The 13,813-nt window shown below is 45.6% G+C and overlaps 1 protein-coding gene and 1 non-coding gene across 7 annotated transcripts in view; one reads left to right on the top strand and one right to left on the bottom strand.

The window, feature by feature from the left end:
• The first annotated feature begins 1,274 nt into the window (after nt 1–1,274).
• Nucleotides 1,275–13,813, top strand: part of Oxtr (oxytocin receptor) — a 40,316-nt gene continuing 27,777 nt past the window's right edge. The window contains exons 1-3 of one of the 6 annotated variants that reach the window (XM_076567580.1): nt 1,275–1,314; nt 2,176–2,209; nt 9,252–9,397. The gene's annotated coding sequence lies outside the window, so the exon portion shown is untranslated. Of the gene's footprint in view, nt 1,933–2,175; nt 2,210–9,251; nt 9,415–13,813 lie in introns of all 6 variants that reach the window. The other 5 variants (XM_076567582.1, XM_076567579.1, XM_076567581.1 and 2 more) reach the window with 5 other exon arrangements.
• Nucleotides 2,790–2,892, bottom strand: LOC121828405 (U6 spliceosomal RNA). The gene has a single exon (XR_006070884.1). It is a non-coding gene; the product is annotated as a U6 spliceosomal RNA (small nuclear RNA).

Below are 13,813 nucleotides of genomic sequence, written 5' to 3'. Positions count from 1 at the left end.
TTCTCTGATGAGGTAGCCTTCTACTCTATACCTTATGCTCAGAACCACTCCTTTCTCTGGGCAAGCAGTTTCTGCACCTGCCAGTCTCACCCACCTGATACATAGATATGAAACTGGCAGCATCCTGACTGAGCTGGTCTTCCCAATCTTGGAGCAGGCAGCCTTGGTCGCTGTGGAGAATAGCAGGCATAGAAAAAGGGACGTCATTCCTGATGGTCCATTCCTGAATACGAGGCCCAGTGTGGGGCCAGTGAGGGGGAAGCCCACAGAAAGCAGTTGGGGGTTGGCAGCTAGGCAGGGGTCCAGCCCTTGCTTCCCACTGAATCGGGAGGTGGTAGAACACACTGGGTGTGGAGTCCTCCTGGCCCGCCTGGCAGCCTGCTAAGCACTTCTCCCTGTGGGACACCGCACGAGGCTCAGGGAGGCTGGCAGCTTTGGTGCCATTCCTAATGTCAGAGCTCCACTGCCTCCACCAGAAGGAAGCCAAGGAGCAGAGGGAGGGAGCCCCAGTGATGGGCTGAGGGCCTGAGCAGCCAGTCTGGGCCACTGGGTAGAAAGCTAGACCTTCAGCAGACCTGGAATTCACGCTTTGCTGAATGAACGGGAGGCTGACTTACTCTCCCTCCCTGCCTTCCTCCATCCTTCCTTCCTCCCTTCCAGTCACTCCCTCATTCGAGTAACTTAATGCCCACGTGCTTATCAGTTTATAAACAGTGCCAAAATGTGTAAAACAGAAGTGCAAACCCCTACCTAACACCAGTCTAGCCCTTAGGCACCGCCAGCCACTGCTAACCATTTGGTATCTTTTCTGTGATCATTTACATCAAACAAAATTTCTGTGCCTTTCTTCAGCCTGCTTTCCTCCCCTTACTTCAGAGCCTGTGCATTTTTTTTTTTAAGTAGGCCATATGGTTTTCTAACTCATAAAGGGCTGGGCAGAACTGGACTATTGAAAGGTAGATCCCAAGAAAAGGTGAGGCAAGCACCAGGGAAGGAATGCTGGGTTGCCTAAGACTAGCTTTTATCCACCCAGCACAGTGCCAGGTTGTCCCTGAGTCTGGCAGTGGCCCTGCCTGGTCAATGCTGGTGGACAGTCACCCTGTGGGTTTCTCTTCTTGGGTTACTATGCCCAATTTCCTTTTTCTTAGAGATCAAGGCAGGCAGACAACCCCAGACAGTCTGAACCTCTCAGGTTCAGCCATTGAGTTATATGCCAGTCACTGTGACTGTTAGAGGGTGGAGCTAAGGGAGGCGTTGCTTAGCAACAGCATCCGTAGAGAGCTTGAGGGTTTGGTTGAAGAGAGTCCACACAAAGTGAGTGGGTCCACTGGCTCCCACGGAAGCCAATTTATTCTCCAGCCACATTAATAGAGGCATGGCATTTAGAATAAAAGGGAGGACTGTTTACTGGCCTCTCGGCCTGTCAGATGTCATCAGTCGTAATGGACTCTACGGAAGCATGTGATTTCTGAGAGATCTGGCATTCTGGAGTGTGGGCGGAGCAGAATGACCTCAGAAGAGAAGGCTTTCTGAAGAAACTGAGGCTACAGAGCCTGAGTGGGGTGCCATTTGCAAAACCTGTGAAGTCACTGTGCCTAGTTCCAGCGGCCCTAGAGTTGGGAGAACTTACTGCTAATAACAGTATAGCGTCAGACAAGTTACTCAACTCCTGGGAGCCGCATTTCCTTCAGTTTTAGAAGAGATTTCACATGCGGTTTCTGAGGCCTCCCCTTGACTGGGGGCCTAACTTTCTACATACTCTTTATTAACTCATAACTAATTCAGGAGTGGAACTGTGACCAAAGCTAGATACACGCTGTCTAGCCTGCGCCCCCACCCCCTTTTTAAAGATTTGTTTTTATGTCTGCCACACGTGTGCCTGTCGCCCTTGGAGTCCAGAAGAGGGCATCAGATCTGGAGTTACAAAAGATTGTAAGTCACCATGTGTGTGCTGGGATTTACAATCGTTTGTAGCTCCAGATCTGATGCCCTCTTCTGGACTCCAAGGGTGACAGGCACACGTGTGGCACACATATATACACAAATGCAAACACTCATACACATAAAAACAGCAGTGGGACGAGAACGGCCTATGGGAAGTGCGAGCAAGTCCCTCCAAAATATAAAAGCACTTTCTGCACTGAGCAAACAGAATGATTCAAGTCTCTTCTTTAGATGGCCTCATCGGGTTAAGGACCAAGTCAAAGAGGTGAGTCCTACTCTTATTCCTTTGCCATTTTTTAAAAATAGTGTTGGCATAACTGGTTGCTTAGTTGTAAATCTTCTCAGATCCTTTTAGAAAGATGACAGGACCCAAGTAATGAATAACTGGAGGGTGTTTTATGGTCTAGCCTCTGCTCTTATGGATTAGAGGTCTCTGAGGTTCTTTATCTGCACTTTAGAGACAGAGAGCTCTGTAGATCAGTGTCTATTAGGGGTCGAGCTTTGAGTAATTACCCCAACTGCAACTCCATGTTACAGATAAGCAAATGGGACGTCAAGGGGAAGAGCTGATTTATCCAGTTCTTACTCAGATCCAGCTGCCTTTGCTCCTAACCTTTACCCTAGTCCTAAACGTCCTCCTCTTTAGCTAGCTGTGGAACTTAGTGTGGGCTAGTTTGTTTTTATTTTGTTGTTGTTGGTTGTTTGGTTGGGTTTTTTGTTTGTGTGTGTGATACCAGGTCTTTCTATGTAGCCTGGGTGGTCTGAAACTTTTGCTATGTGGACCAGGCTGGCCTGGAATTCACCTGGCTCTGCCTCCCAAGTACAGAATCTACTATGCCTGGCTAAAAAATATGGAACATTTCATGGATTTGAGTGTCATTCTTGCTCAAGGCCTGTGTACTCTCTGGGTTGTTCCAATTTTAGTGTATGTGCTGCCAATTGGAACATTGCTGGCTAATTCTTTGTCATCTTGATACAAGCTCGAGTTATCTAGGGAAAGGAACTGCAACTGAGAAGATGCCTGCGTCAGATTGGCCTATTGGCAAGTCTGTGGGGGCTTTTTCTTGATTAATGACTCATGTGGACATGATCACCCCTGGACAGGTGATCCTGAGTTGTATAAGAAATAATCGATGGGGAGCAAGCCAGCAAGCAGCATTCCCCCACAGTCTCTGCTTCAGTTCCTGCCTTAGATTCCTGTTCTGACTTTCCTAGATGATGGACTACAAGCTGTAAGATTAAATAGACCCTTTCCTTCCCAAGTTGCTCTTGGTCATGGTGTTTTATCACAGCTAAAGAAATATGTTATGTAGCTGGAGAGTATTTTGCTATAAGAAGAAATGGAATATTTTAGAATATTATTTTAAGGTATGTTACTTTTGTTTATGTTGCATTTGTTTAACTCTGTGAAGCTGTGTTACTGTGCCTGTGTAAAACACCTGATGGTCTAATAAAGAACTGAATGGCCAGTAGCAGGGCAGAAGAAAGGATAGGCAGGCAGAGAGAATATATAGAAGGAGAAATCTGGGGAAAAAAAGAAGAAGTAGCCAGAGAAGGAGGAGGACTCCAGGGGCCAGCCACTCAGCTACACAGCAAGCTACAGAGTAAGAGTAAGATTTACAGAAGTAAGAGAATGGGAAAAGCTTAGAGATAAAAGGTAGATGGGATAATTTAAGTTAAGGAAAGCTGGCAAGAAACAAGCCAAGCTAAGGCTGGGCATTTATAAATAAGAATAAGCCTGCATGTGATTTATTTGGGAGCTGTGTGGTGGGCCCCATAAAAGAGCAAAAACAAACACCAATGTTTTGGCATCCAATGTGGGGCTAGAGTAAAAGAAAACCCATCAACAATGGAACCTGATACATGCTCTGGCATAGGTGAAATCGAATAATATGCTAAGTTAAAAAACAAAAGCCAGACAAAAAAGTTCACAGATTATGTGATTCTATTTATAGGCAGTGTCTATAACAGTAAACTCATCAGCAGAAAGTGATGGGTTGCTCATCACTGGGAGCTTTGGAGAGATGATGTATGGCTGACACTAGGATGAGGTTTCACCATGAAATGATGCCAGTGTTCTAAAATTGTGTTGATAGTTGATATATTGGTTTCATAAAGCTGATGCAGTTAAGCCGCCATATACTTATCTATGGTTCTGGAGGTCGGAAGTTAGCAATGGCTCCAGCAAGGCTGTTCTGGCTCCAGCCTGTGGACCTCCTGTAGGTTCTGGGCTCCCTGCATCTTTTACCTTGTCATCTCTATCTTCAAAGCCAGCAGTGTGGTGTCTTCATCTGTCTGTGACATAGACACTGACTCGACATGTATCTTTCAATTTAAGGAGCCTTGTGTGGAACTCACTCCCCAAGGATCTAGGAAAATCTCTGTATCAGATGATCAGCAACTTCCCCTGAACGCGTCACCTAAAGAGCAGCCTGTCATCCTCCTCCTCCTTACCTGCTCCTGGGGCTGTGGAGTGGGAACCTCTGAGATGAGCTGTTTCTGGGGGCTCTCTGCCATTCTGGTCCTTTGCATAACCACGGACAGAACACGGAGTCTTTGAAAGTCCAGATCATCATTTTCTGATAAGTAGTACACGTAATCTAGCTCTCCCCACACTAACTTCTGAGCTGTGGCATGAAGCTGGTAATAGAATTTGCTCCCTGAAGTTTAATTGAAATAATTCAAGTGAAGCTTGTAGCACACAGAAAATACTCAATAATGGTTTAATCTGCACCTGATGATGGTAATATCCTGGGTCACAGTTTCTTCTTCTGAGGAATGGGACAATGACTCCTGCTTGTAGTCTCATGGGGTTATTTTCGAAGCTCTAACAAGCTAATAGCCTGGAATGTGTTCTGAGCGGGAACAAAAGCTGGGCAAGTTCAGGAGGTGATTGTGATTCTTTTCAAGGGATATTTAGCTCCCTGCAGATTCCAAATTATGCAGGCTCAGAGGAGCCCAGCATTGCTACAGAGGATCAGCTCTCCCCTGCCGCCAGGCTCATTTAGGTGCCCCTCCCCTCTCTGGACACACTGGGCAGCTATTGGTGGATAACTCGGATGCCCAGCTGCCTCCAAACCAGATGACACTGCAAACAAAGCCCCGGAGGGACTAGATCCCAGCAGCTCCAGGGTTTGTCCTTCTGGTCCCTGCAGGTGGGTTGGGTTGGGGACAGTCTGGCATGGAGTGGTAACTCTCCTTATGTTTAAAATGACTCAAGTACTTGGTAATCTTTTCCACTAAGTCTCAGTGTGAAGTTTTTCAGAAAGGCATACAAAGCTTGAGGGGGCTGCTTGCAATGGACTGGGGTGTTTACTCAAACTTCTGTTGAAAGTTGGTCAATGCAGATTAAAGTTAGGGTACAGGCTAAGTGTGATGGGAGGCTCAAGTTAATTAATTTAGGTCAAGCATTTCTTCTCCCCAAAAGCAACCCAGTATAGAAGAAGGCCTGAGTTTGGTTGCAACAGGATTTAGACTACCTACACATTCTTCCTGGCTGAGGAGGAGTAACCTATTTAGTCTAATATGACAATAGAAACAAATTAGACTGAAGTTTCTCCTAAGAAGCCCTGATGCCTCCAGCAGATGAGCTGTTTCTGGGGGCTCTGGCATTCTAGCACTTTGCATAACTACAAGCGGAAAGGGCCCCTTGATAACTCTCCGTTGCCAGCATCTAGACTCTGTCCTCAAATTTAATAGCCTCTCCTGCACCAGGCTCTTTTAACGCACAATCTTGTTTATTTCTCAGAGCCTGCTTTCAAGGTAGTTATTCTCATCATCCTGTTATGGATGAGGAACCCCTTTGATTTCAGCTGGATATGATGTTAGCCCCAGGACTACTAGCTCATTGGTTGACTCACTCAGCATACACACACACACACACACACACACACACACACACACACACACACACACACATATTCCCGTGCAAGGCACTAAGACACACATGAATAAAGTTGGCCTAGCCCCTTCCTGGTGGTAGATATTAATTGAAACCCTACAAAAGTATGCCAAACTGCACCTTTGAAAGAGACTAATGCTGGATAGAAGTTCTGGGTCTAAAGAAAGAGCCCACTCCAATAGAAGTGTTTAGACAAAGTAAACTTTGCTCTTGACTGAGAGGCTGTGCTTGGCGGGATCCAGCACACAGAGGAAGTGCATTTGGTTTTTATTCTAACTCAGGTGGTGACCATGCCGTTTCCCATTTGGCTGGGGTTTGACCTCACAGTCTTATTTATTGGCTAGTCTTAAAAGAATTGGCACACAGGAAATGAAGGAGGAAGGAGAAAGGGGTCACTGCACCAGGCTGGCTAATTATGGAATGCAGCAGGAGCCAAAGAAATGTTTTACCTGGGTGGTGTGTGTGTGTGTGTGTGTGTGTGTGTGTGTGTGTGTGTGTGTGTGTGTAACATTTACATAAAAGCCTTAAGAGGTAGGAGAGAGATAAAAAGATATTAATTCCTTGCCCTAAACACAAGTTTTATAGTATTTGATAGGAAAGACTCGTATTTGATATTTCTTACACTAAGGAGAGATGTGTTATGGTGGAATTAGGAGGACATGATGAGGCAGAGTTTTTGAGACATGAGCAGAAAGTAATGTGGTCAAGGATTTGACCAGTGGCTGAAGCTCAGGGACTTTACAGAAAGGTGTAAGAAAGACTGGCCTGGTCGGTAGCAATGGGGCCATTCTACTCTTGGCCTCTATGAATTTGATACTTTTTAAAGATTTCACATGTAAGGATCATATAGCGCACACCTGCCTCTAACTTGTTACACAGAGCACAGTGTCTGCAGGTTCAGCCACTGCTGCTGCAAGTGGCAGGGTTTTCGGAGGCTGGAGAGTATTTCGCTGCATTTATGTAGCACACTTTCTGTGTCTGCGTTATTGTGAATGTGGCTACAGTGAGCACGGGAGTGCAGGTCTCTCTTTGAGACACGTCGGATGCACACCAGAGGTAAGATTGCTGGGTCATATGTTCTATTTTTAAATCTTTGAGGGCTCTCCCTATTGTTTTCCACAATCAGTACAAGAGCTAGTTTTATGTCAACTTGACACAAGCTAGAGTCTTCTGAGAGAAGGGAGTATAATTTAGAAAATACCTCCTTCAGACTGGACTGCAGGCAAGCCTGTAGGGCATTTTCTTAATTAGTCATGGATGGGGGAGGATCCAGTCCACTGTGGATGGGGCCACCTCTGGGATGGTGTACAAAGATTTTTAGTTTATTGTAGTCAGTTTTGTTCGGCTTTGATTTTCTTACCTATGCTTCTGGTCATCAGTCAAGGCTAATTCAAGGCTAATTCTTCCAAGAGTTTTCAAGCTTCAGGTCTTGCACATAAGTCTGTAACACATTCTTTACTAGCTGTTGGCATCAGATAATGTTGTGAGCTCAAGGTCCAATTTCATACCTTTGCATGTTGATATCCAGTTTGCCATGCACAATTTTTTGAGGACCGTTCACCCCTTGTGTATTCCTGGTACCTGTATTAAGTCAGGGTTTTCTAAAGAAACACAACTGGTAGAATGAACAACAGTTCACAAGGCTAGATGTCTGTGCCATCCCTACTTGGCTCTGAAGGCCTGGAGGATTCCTAGAGACCTGCTGGTCTTCAGTCTAAGTTAGAAGGCAGAAGAAGTTGCTTCTAATGTTGGTGAAGAAATGCCACAGTGACAGGGTTAGTGGACTTGCCAGCAATAGTGAGGGCAAGCAGGTGAAACCCAGCTTTCTTCTTCCTTGTCTTTTTATCCTTGCTGCCTCCAGAAGGTGCCACCCATATTCAGGGCAGGTCTTCATGCTTCAAAGAATCTGATCAAGACAATCCCTCACAGGAGTGCCTGGTAGCTTGTGTTTTCATTGATTCTCGATGCAGCCAAGCATATGCCAAGCTTAGCTGTCACAATACGGTTGTAAAGTTTAACAACCTGTGGGTTCTTTATAGCTCCCTGTGCTGTTCAATTGTGCCATGTATCTATTTATGCCAGTTCCAGGCTTTTGTGCCTTTTATTTTTCTTTATTTTTATCTTTACAGGTTTTTGTTTTGTATTGTCTTTTTAAACAGACTCAGCTGGCCGTGTTCTCTTGTCTCCACCCCCGAAGGCTGGGATTACAAACATGCATCGTGCCCTGCTTTTAGCCTGGCTTGATTGCTATCGCTGTGTGCTATTGTTCGAAATCAGAATGTGTGATGTTATAGCTTTCTTTTCACTCTCGATTGCGTTGGTTATTCAGAGTCCTTTCTGGTTCCCTGTGAATTTTAGGAATGCGTTTTCCTGTTCCTGTGATATGGAGCACTTGGAATTTGTATGTTGTCTTTAGTAATATGGACATTTTAACAACACGAATTCAGATCTTTCTCCTTGATTAAATTAATTCCTAAGTATTTTATTCCTTGGGATATGGTTGGGACTGTTTTCTTAATTTCTTGTTAGATAGTTTGTTGCTAGATTTTTTTTTTACAGAAATGCAGCTGAGTCTTCCTTGAGTTACTGTATTAATGTTAGTAACTTGAGTAGGGTGTTTTCTTTGTGGAAGAGCACACCATCTACAGAGAGAGATGTGTCCACTCCTTTTGGACCTGAATGTCTTGTCACACTTGGCGAATTGTCTGGTTGGAACTCCCACTCCTGTGCTGAGTGGAAGTGAAGAGTGTCACCTGGTTCTTCTTGACCTGAGAGATGCCTACACTGTTCACCATTGAGCACAGACTTAGCTGTGGAGTGTCACATGTGGCCTTTCTCATGTTGAGTTACATTCTTCCTACACTTCTTTTGTTCAGAAATGTTTCTTCCTTTGTTTTGAGACAATGTCTTGACATAAAGCTCAAGATGGCCTCAAACTCCTGCTTTTCCTCTCCACCACTGGAATTAGACACATAGCACCATACCCAGCTAAGAAATAATTTAAAATTTTAATTTATTATTTTAAGGATTTATTTATTTATTGTGTGTGCACATGGTGCAAGCACGTGCACACACACATGTGAGTTAAAGTACCCTTGGAGGCCAGGGGAAGGCATCAAATACTCTGGAGCTAGAGTTACACGTGGTTGTGAGCCATCTGATGTAGGTGGTGGGAACAAACTCCAGTCCCCTCAAGAGCAGCAAGCACTCTTCACAGCTGAGCCATCTTTTTCCTTGAGTATTTCTAGTTCTGAAAGAATATGAAGTTTTGTTCAATATTTTGTTATAGAAAAGTGATCATATGATATTTGTTCTTCATTGAGCTGTGAAGTATTCCATGTGTACTGGTTTATACATATTGAACAATTCTTACATCCCTTGCATAAATTCCACTTTATTATTGTAGATCCAAAGATCCATAGACTCCTGTGGTGAAATCGGGTTTGTACATCAGCACCCAGGGCCAATCCGACCATGAAGACTTTGATCTCATCATGTAAATCAACATGCTGAAGTGTTCTATGGACTACTGGGAGCTGATACAAATGGGAGGTGGGCTCTGGCTGAAGGTACTGGTCCTCAAGGACACACCCTTGCCCCTGTCCCCTTTGTTCTGTCTGCCACATGCTCCTTCTCATGACATTTTGACTCTCCAGAGGCCTAGAGGCAATGAGCCAAGTGACCATGGACCAAAGCCTTTGAAACTGTGAACCAAAATGAAATGTTCTTTCTTCTTTATGTTATTTCTCTTTGGCATTTTGTCATAGTAATGGAAAGCCAACTAACCAATGATGGTATAGGTCTCTTCTAATGTGATGTCGAATTAGGTACATGAGCAGTTTGTTTTGCATCTGTGTGCATGTGTGGTGTGTATGTATATGCTTTTTCACACTTATATGGGGTACATGTGCATGTATGTGCATGTAGAGGCCTACAGTGAACATCAGCTATCTTCCTTGACTACTCTCCATTTTATTCAACTGAAGCAAGGCCTCTTCTCTCTGACCCCAGAGCTCAAGGATTCTGACTGGTTTAGCTAGTGAGTTAGTTCTGGGAATCTCTGTGTACTGGAATTACAAGTACTTTCATACCCGCCTGGCTTTTATATGGGTTCTGGTGATCCAAACTCTGGTCTTCCCACTTGAGCAGTGAGCATTTTCTCCACTGAGCCACCCCCTTGGTCCAGCACACTTGTGTTTTTTATTGGACATCTTTCTGTTTGTCAGGCATATTGGGCTGCAGGTTTCTTCCCTCCTCCTCCTCCTCCTCCTCCTCCTCCTCCTCCTCCTCCTCCTCCTCCTCCTCTTCCCCACCCCCATCCCTACCTCCTTCTCTCTTTGCTTATTTTCTGCTTTATCTTCACCTGGGTATGTCATGGGGATAGCTGACCTGTTCCCTCCTCTCAGAAGTTTTGGAAGAGTCTTACTTTGCTCATACATTATTTATCCAGCTGTATTCTCTTGTCGTCATTAGGATGATTATTCTGAATTCTTTCTGAGTTAGCTCAAAAGTTCCTCTTTCTGTGGGGTTGGTTACTGGTGCTTTCTCGGTTTGCTTCTGTGGTACTGTCTTGGCCACGATTTTCATGATCTGTGTAGCCTTGTGCTGGTGTTTGGGCATCTGAGGAAGAAATACCTCTCCAGTTTTTCAATCTGGCTTCAGGAGGTAAAAGCCGTCCTCAGTCAGGCCCTTGGGTCAACAGCCCTGCCTCCGGGGACGTGGCTCTTGTGGCTAAGACCTGTAGAGCTGGCACCTGGGGACAACTGGGTCCTCAATTGAAGACTATTGTCACAGTCTTCAGTGGATGCAGATCCTGTCTGGTCCCTCCCAAACTCTGAGTCAAAATTAGCCTTACATTAGTTATTGTCTGTCTTTTCTAATGGTAACACGAGGCTGACAGGTATAATATTTGGATGAGGGGCTCTGTATTTCATTTTACTCTGGCTTGTATAAAATACATAGCCAACCCTGTGCTTGAGGCAAGAGCACGTGTCCTTAGTCCCCACCTGAAAGTCCAGGCTGTTTCCAACCAACTCCTCTAGAGCAAGTGGTCCAAGGTCCAGGAACAAGAGGAGTCACTGCCCAGGACTTACAAACTGTAGACGGCCTTGGAGTTCAGTCATAGAAACATCCCTGGGAATGGAGGAAAACCAGGGCCAATTTCACTCGCTTTCTGGATCTCACTTTTATTACCTGAGAAACAGAGGGATTATGATATATGATTTCTGTGGTCCTCTCTGACCCTAGCATTTATAACATCTTTACAATTCTCTTGCTGTCTTTATTCCAGTTCCCATGGCTCTTTTTGTGTTGGGCTGGCCGGGGCTGGCCATGCTGGGCACTGAGAACTGCTGGGATGTGGAGATGCTGGACTGGAGCAGCTTAGGCACCTCTGCTTATCTTTCCTGTTATGAAGCTCATGAAAGGAAAATCGACCCCCTCCCCCTCCCCCCAAACCACAAGTCTATCCAAAGCTTGTTCACCCAGGCCCCCTGACTAGAAACACCAGGGATTGCTGGGGACTGTTCCTGCTGGCCTAGAAGCTATCTGATCCTCTCTTTCCAGAGTTGGGATAGTTTAATGAATGAAATAAATGCAATCGTGTGCAAGCACCACATTAAAAAAATGTTGTGTTTGTGTGCAATGTGGTATGTGAACATGCACACATATGCCTGTGGGTACAAGTGTGAATGGCAGCCAGGGGTAACATCAGGGTATCTCTCTTTAGTCTCTCTCCACCTTTGGTCTTTGAGACAGGGTCTCTCACTGAACCCAAAGCTCATTGTTTAGACTGGGCTGGTGGCCAATGAGCTTCAAGGATCTGCCTATTTTGGCCTTGCAGCACTGAGGTCACAGATGTGTGCTGTCACACCTAGCTCTCAGTCCTCATGCTTGTCTCAAAGACTCATCACCAGCTGAGCCATCTACACCCCATAGGCACTGCACGTTGGGGTGACTTGCTATGCAGCCTCAGTGACTGAAAGACATAGCTATCATTGTCCTGTAATTCATTAGTGAACTGAGGCATGATGATGCTGGTATGTCACTCAAGGTAATTCGTTAGCATGTGACAGCATTTGGACTTAGATCCTGTATGAACCGTCATAGAATGAATCTTAAGGTCTTACTAATAAAAACAAACCCCAGAGACAGATATTTGGGTGAACACTGAAAGATCAGAAAAGCAGAACAAGACACAGCCAACCTCACCTCACCAACTTCTCAGCTGATCTTGTTTCTTCAAACTGGAAGCCTCTGTGTCCTCATCCAAATGGATCTCAGCTACACTGCTGCTAAAAGCTAAAAGCTTTAAAAAGCTTTAAAAGGTTCCTGGTCCTCACGCCTTATATACCTTTCTGCTTTTTGCCATCACTTCCTGGGATTGAAGGTGTGTGTCATCATGCCTGGCTGTTTCCAGTGTGGCTTTGAACTCTCTGCTTCCTAAATGCTAGGATTAAAGGCATGTGCTACCATTGCCTAAACCTATGTTTAATAAAATGGCTGTTCTGTTCTCTGACCCCCAGATAAGTTTATTGGGGTGCACAATATATCAACCACAAACCTTCCATATAACTGTGATTCCAAGAAGGTCCAGGCCCCATTTGAGAAAGCCTGGTTCTCAGAAAGGGACCCCAATACCCAGAGATGCTCAGAGATGTGCTCTGATACCATTTAGCCTGGCTGTCTTAGGCATGTTACAAACTCCAGTTTCTTCATCTTTAAAGTGGATGAGAGTTGCTAGTTAAGGGAACTGGCAAGAGTTTATCCAGTAGGGGGTGTGGATTGAGCCTGGAGGAGATGGAATTCGTGGGTGGAGAACAGTTGACTTGGGGACACCTGCTTGTGAAGGCAAGCCCCACAAAGGATGAGAAGGGAAACGACAGGAATGGGCTGGCATTTCAGAGGACTACACAGTAGAATTAAGAGTCTACTGACTGTGAATTGGGTGTGTGATGTACTGGACGAAACTTGGTCAGCAAGGGCAGGGAGGGGCTTAATCAGCATGTCAAGGCTGAACTGGTATCAGAGTCTTAGTAAATATGCAAAGATGCCAGGTGTTCTTGGAGGTCCTAACATTCTGGACTCCTGGTGTCCCCCTCTTCTGGTCACATGGCATGGTGTACCTGGTGCTCTGGTGTCTTAGGCTAGCTCTCCTTCTTGGTGCTTGCTCGTCAGGGAAGAATTTCTGAACTCTTGGTGATCCAGACACGTGGTCACAGAGGGCTATTCTGCCCTAATTTGGTGCAAATTTCTTACAAGGACATGCCTCTAGAGCTGGACACCTTTAAAAAACCGAGAATGATGTGTTATGAGCTGGGGGCAGGAAAACGGCTGTCCCCTTGGCAGCCCTGGAGGAGGTGTCCCTCTCCCAAAGCTGTGTCATCCCTTGGCTGGAAGCCACCTGCTGGCTGCCTGGCTGCCCGCCTGCCTTCCTGTCTGGTCCCTGCGGTGAATGGAGTTGCTATTTGTAAACATCAAGTCCAAGCAGGCTGAGAACTAGGCTTCACCACCCCCACCCTGAGGGGACAGCTCTTCCCATAAGTGGGGCAGAGCAAGAACTGGTAGCTGGAGATCCCCTGGTCATCAATAGAACATTCGGGAATAGAGTCTCATTTCACTTCATTTAATGATCACCATTAAGACAAATATTGCATAAATTCTCACATATGTAGGGTCTAGGTTTAAGTGTGTGTGTGTACATGTGAATCCCATGGAAATAGAAAGGGGGCTAGGAAGAAGGGGTCTAACTTACCGGAGGAGGGGGGCTGGGAGTGAATAATGGAATATTTACGTCAGGGAACAGAAGGAAGAACTATCTGGGGGGCAGGGGCAGCAAGGAAGGGAGCATGGGAATGGACACCCTGAACGTGGGTGCCCCCCCCCCCCCCCCCGTGGGCTGGGGTCCTGAACTGAGTAAGAGGGAAAAGAGGAGAACCTGGGTAAGTACCAGAACTCACTTTCTCTGCT

This window comes from Peromyscus maniculatus, chromosome 3 (assembly GCF_049852395.1).
Source record: "Peromyscus maniculatus bairdii isolate BWxNUB_F1_BW_parent chromosome 3, HU_Pman_BW_mat_3.1, whole genome shotgun sequence".
In the NCBI taxonomy this organism is placed as follows: Eukaryota; Metazoa; Chordata; class Mammalia; order Rodentia; family Cricetidae; genus Peromyscus; species Peromyscus maniculatus.
Note: the sequence above shows the minus strand (reverse complement) of the source record. Positions and strands in the feature narration are given on the sequence as shown.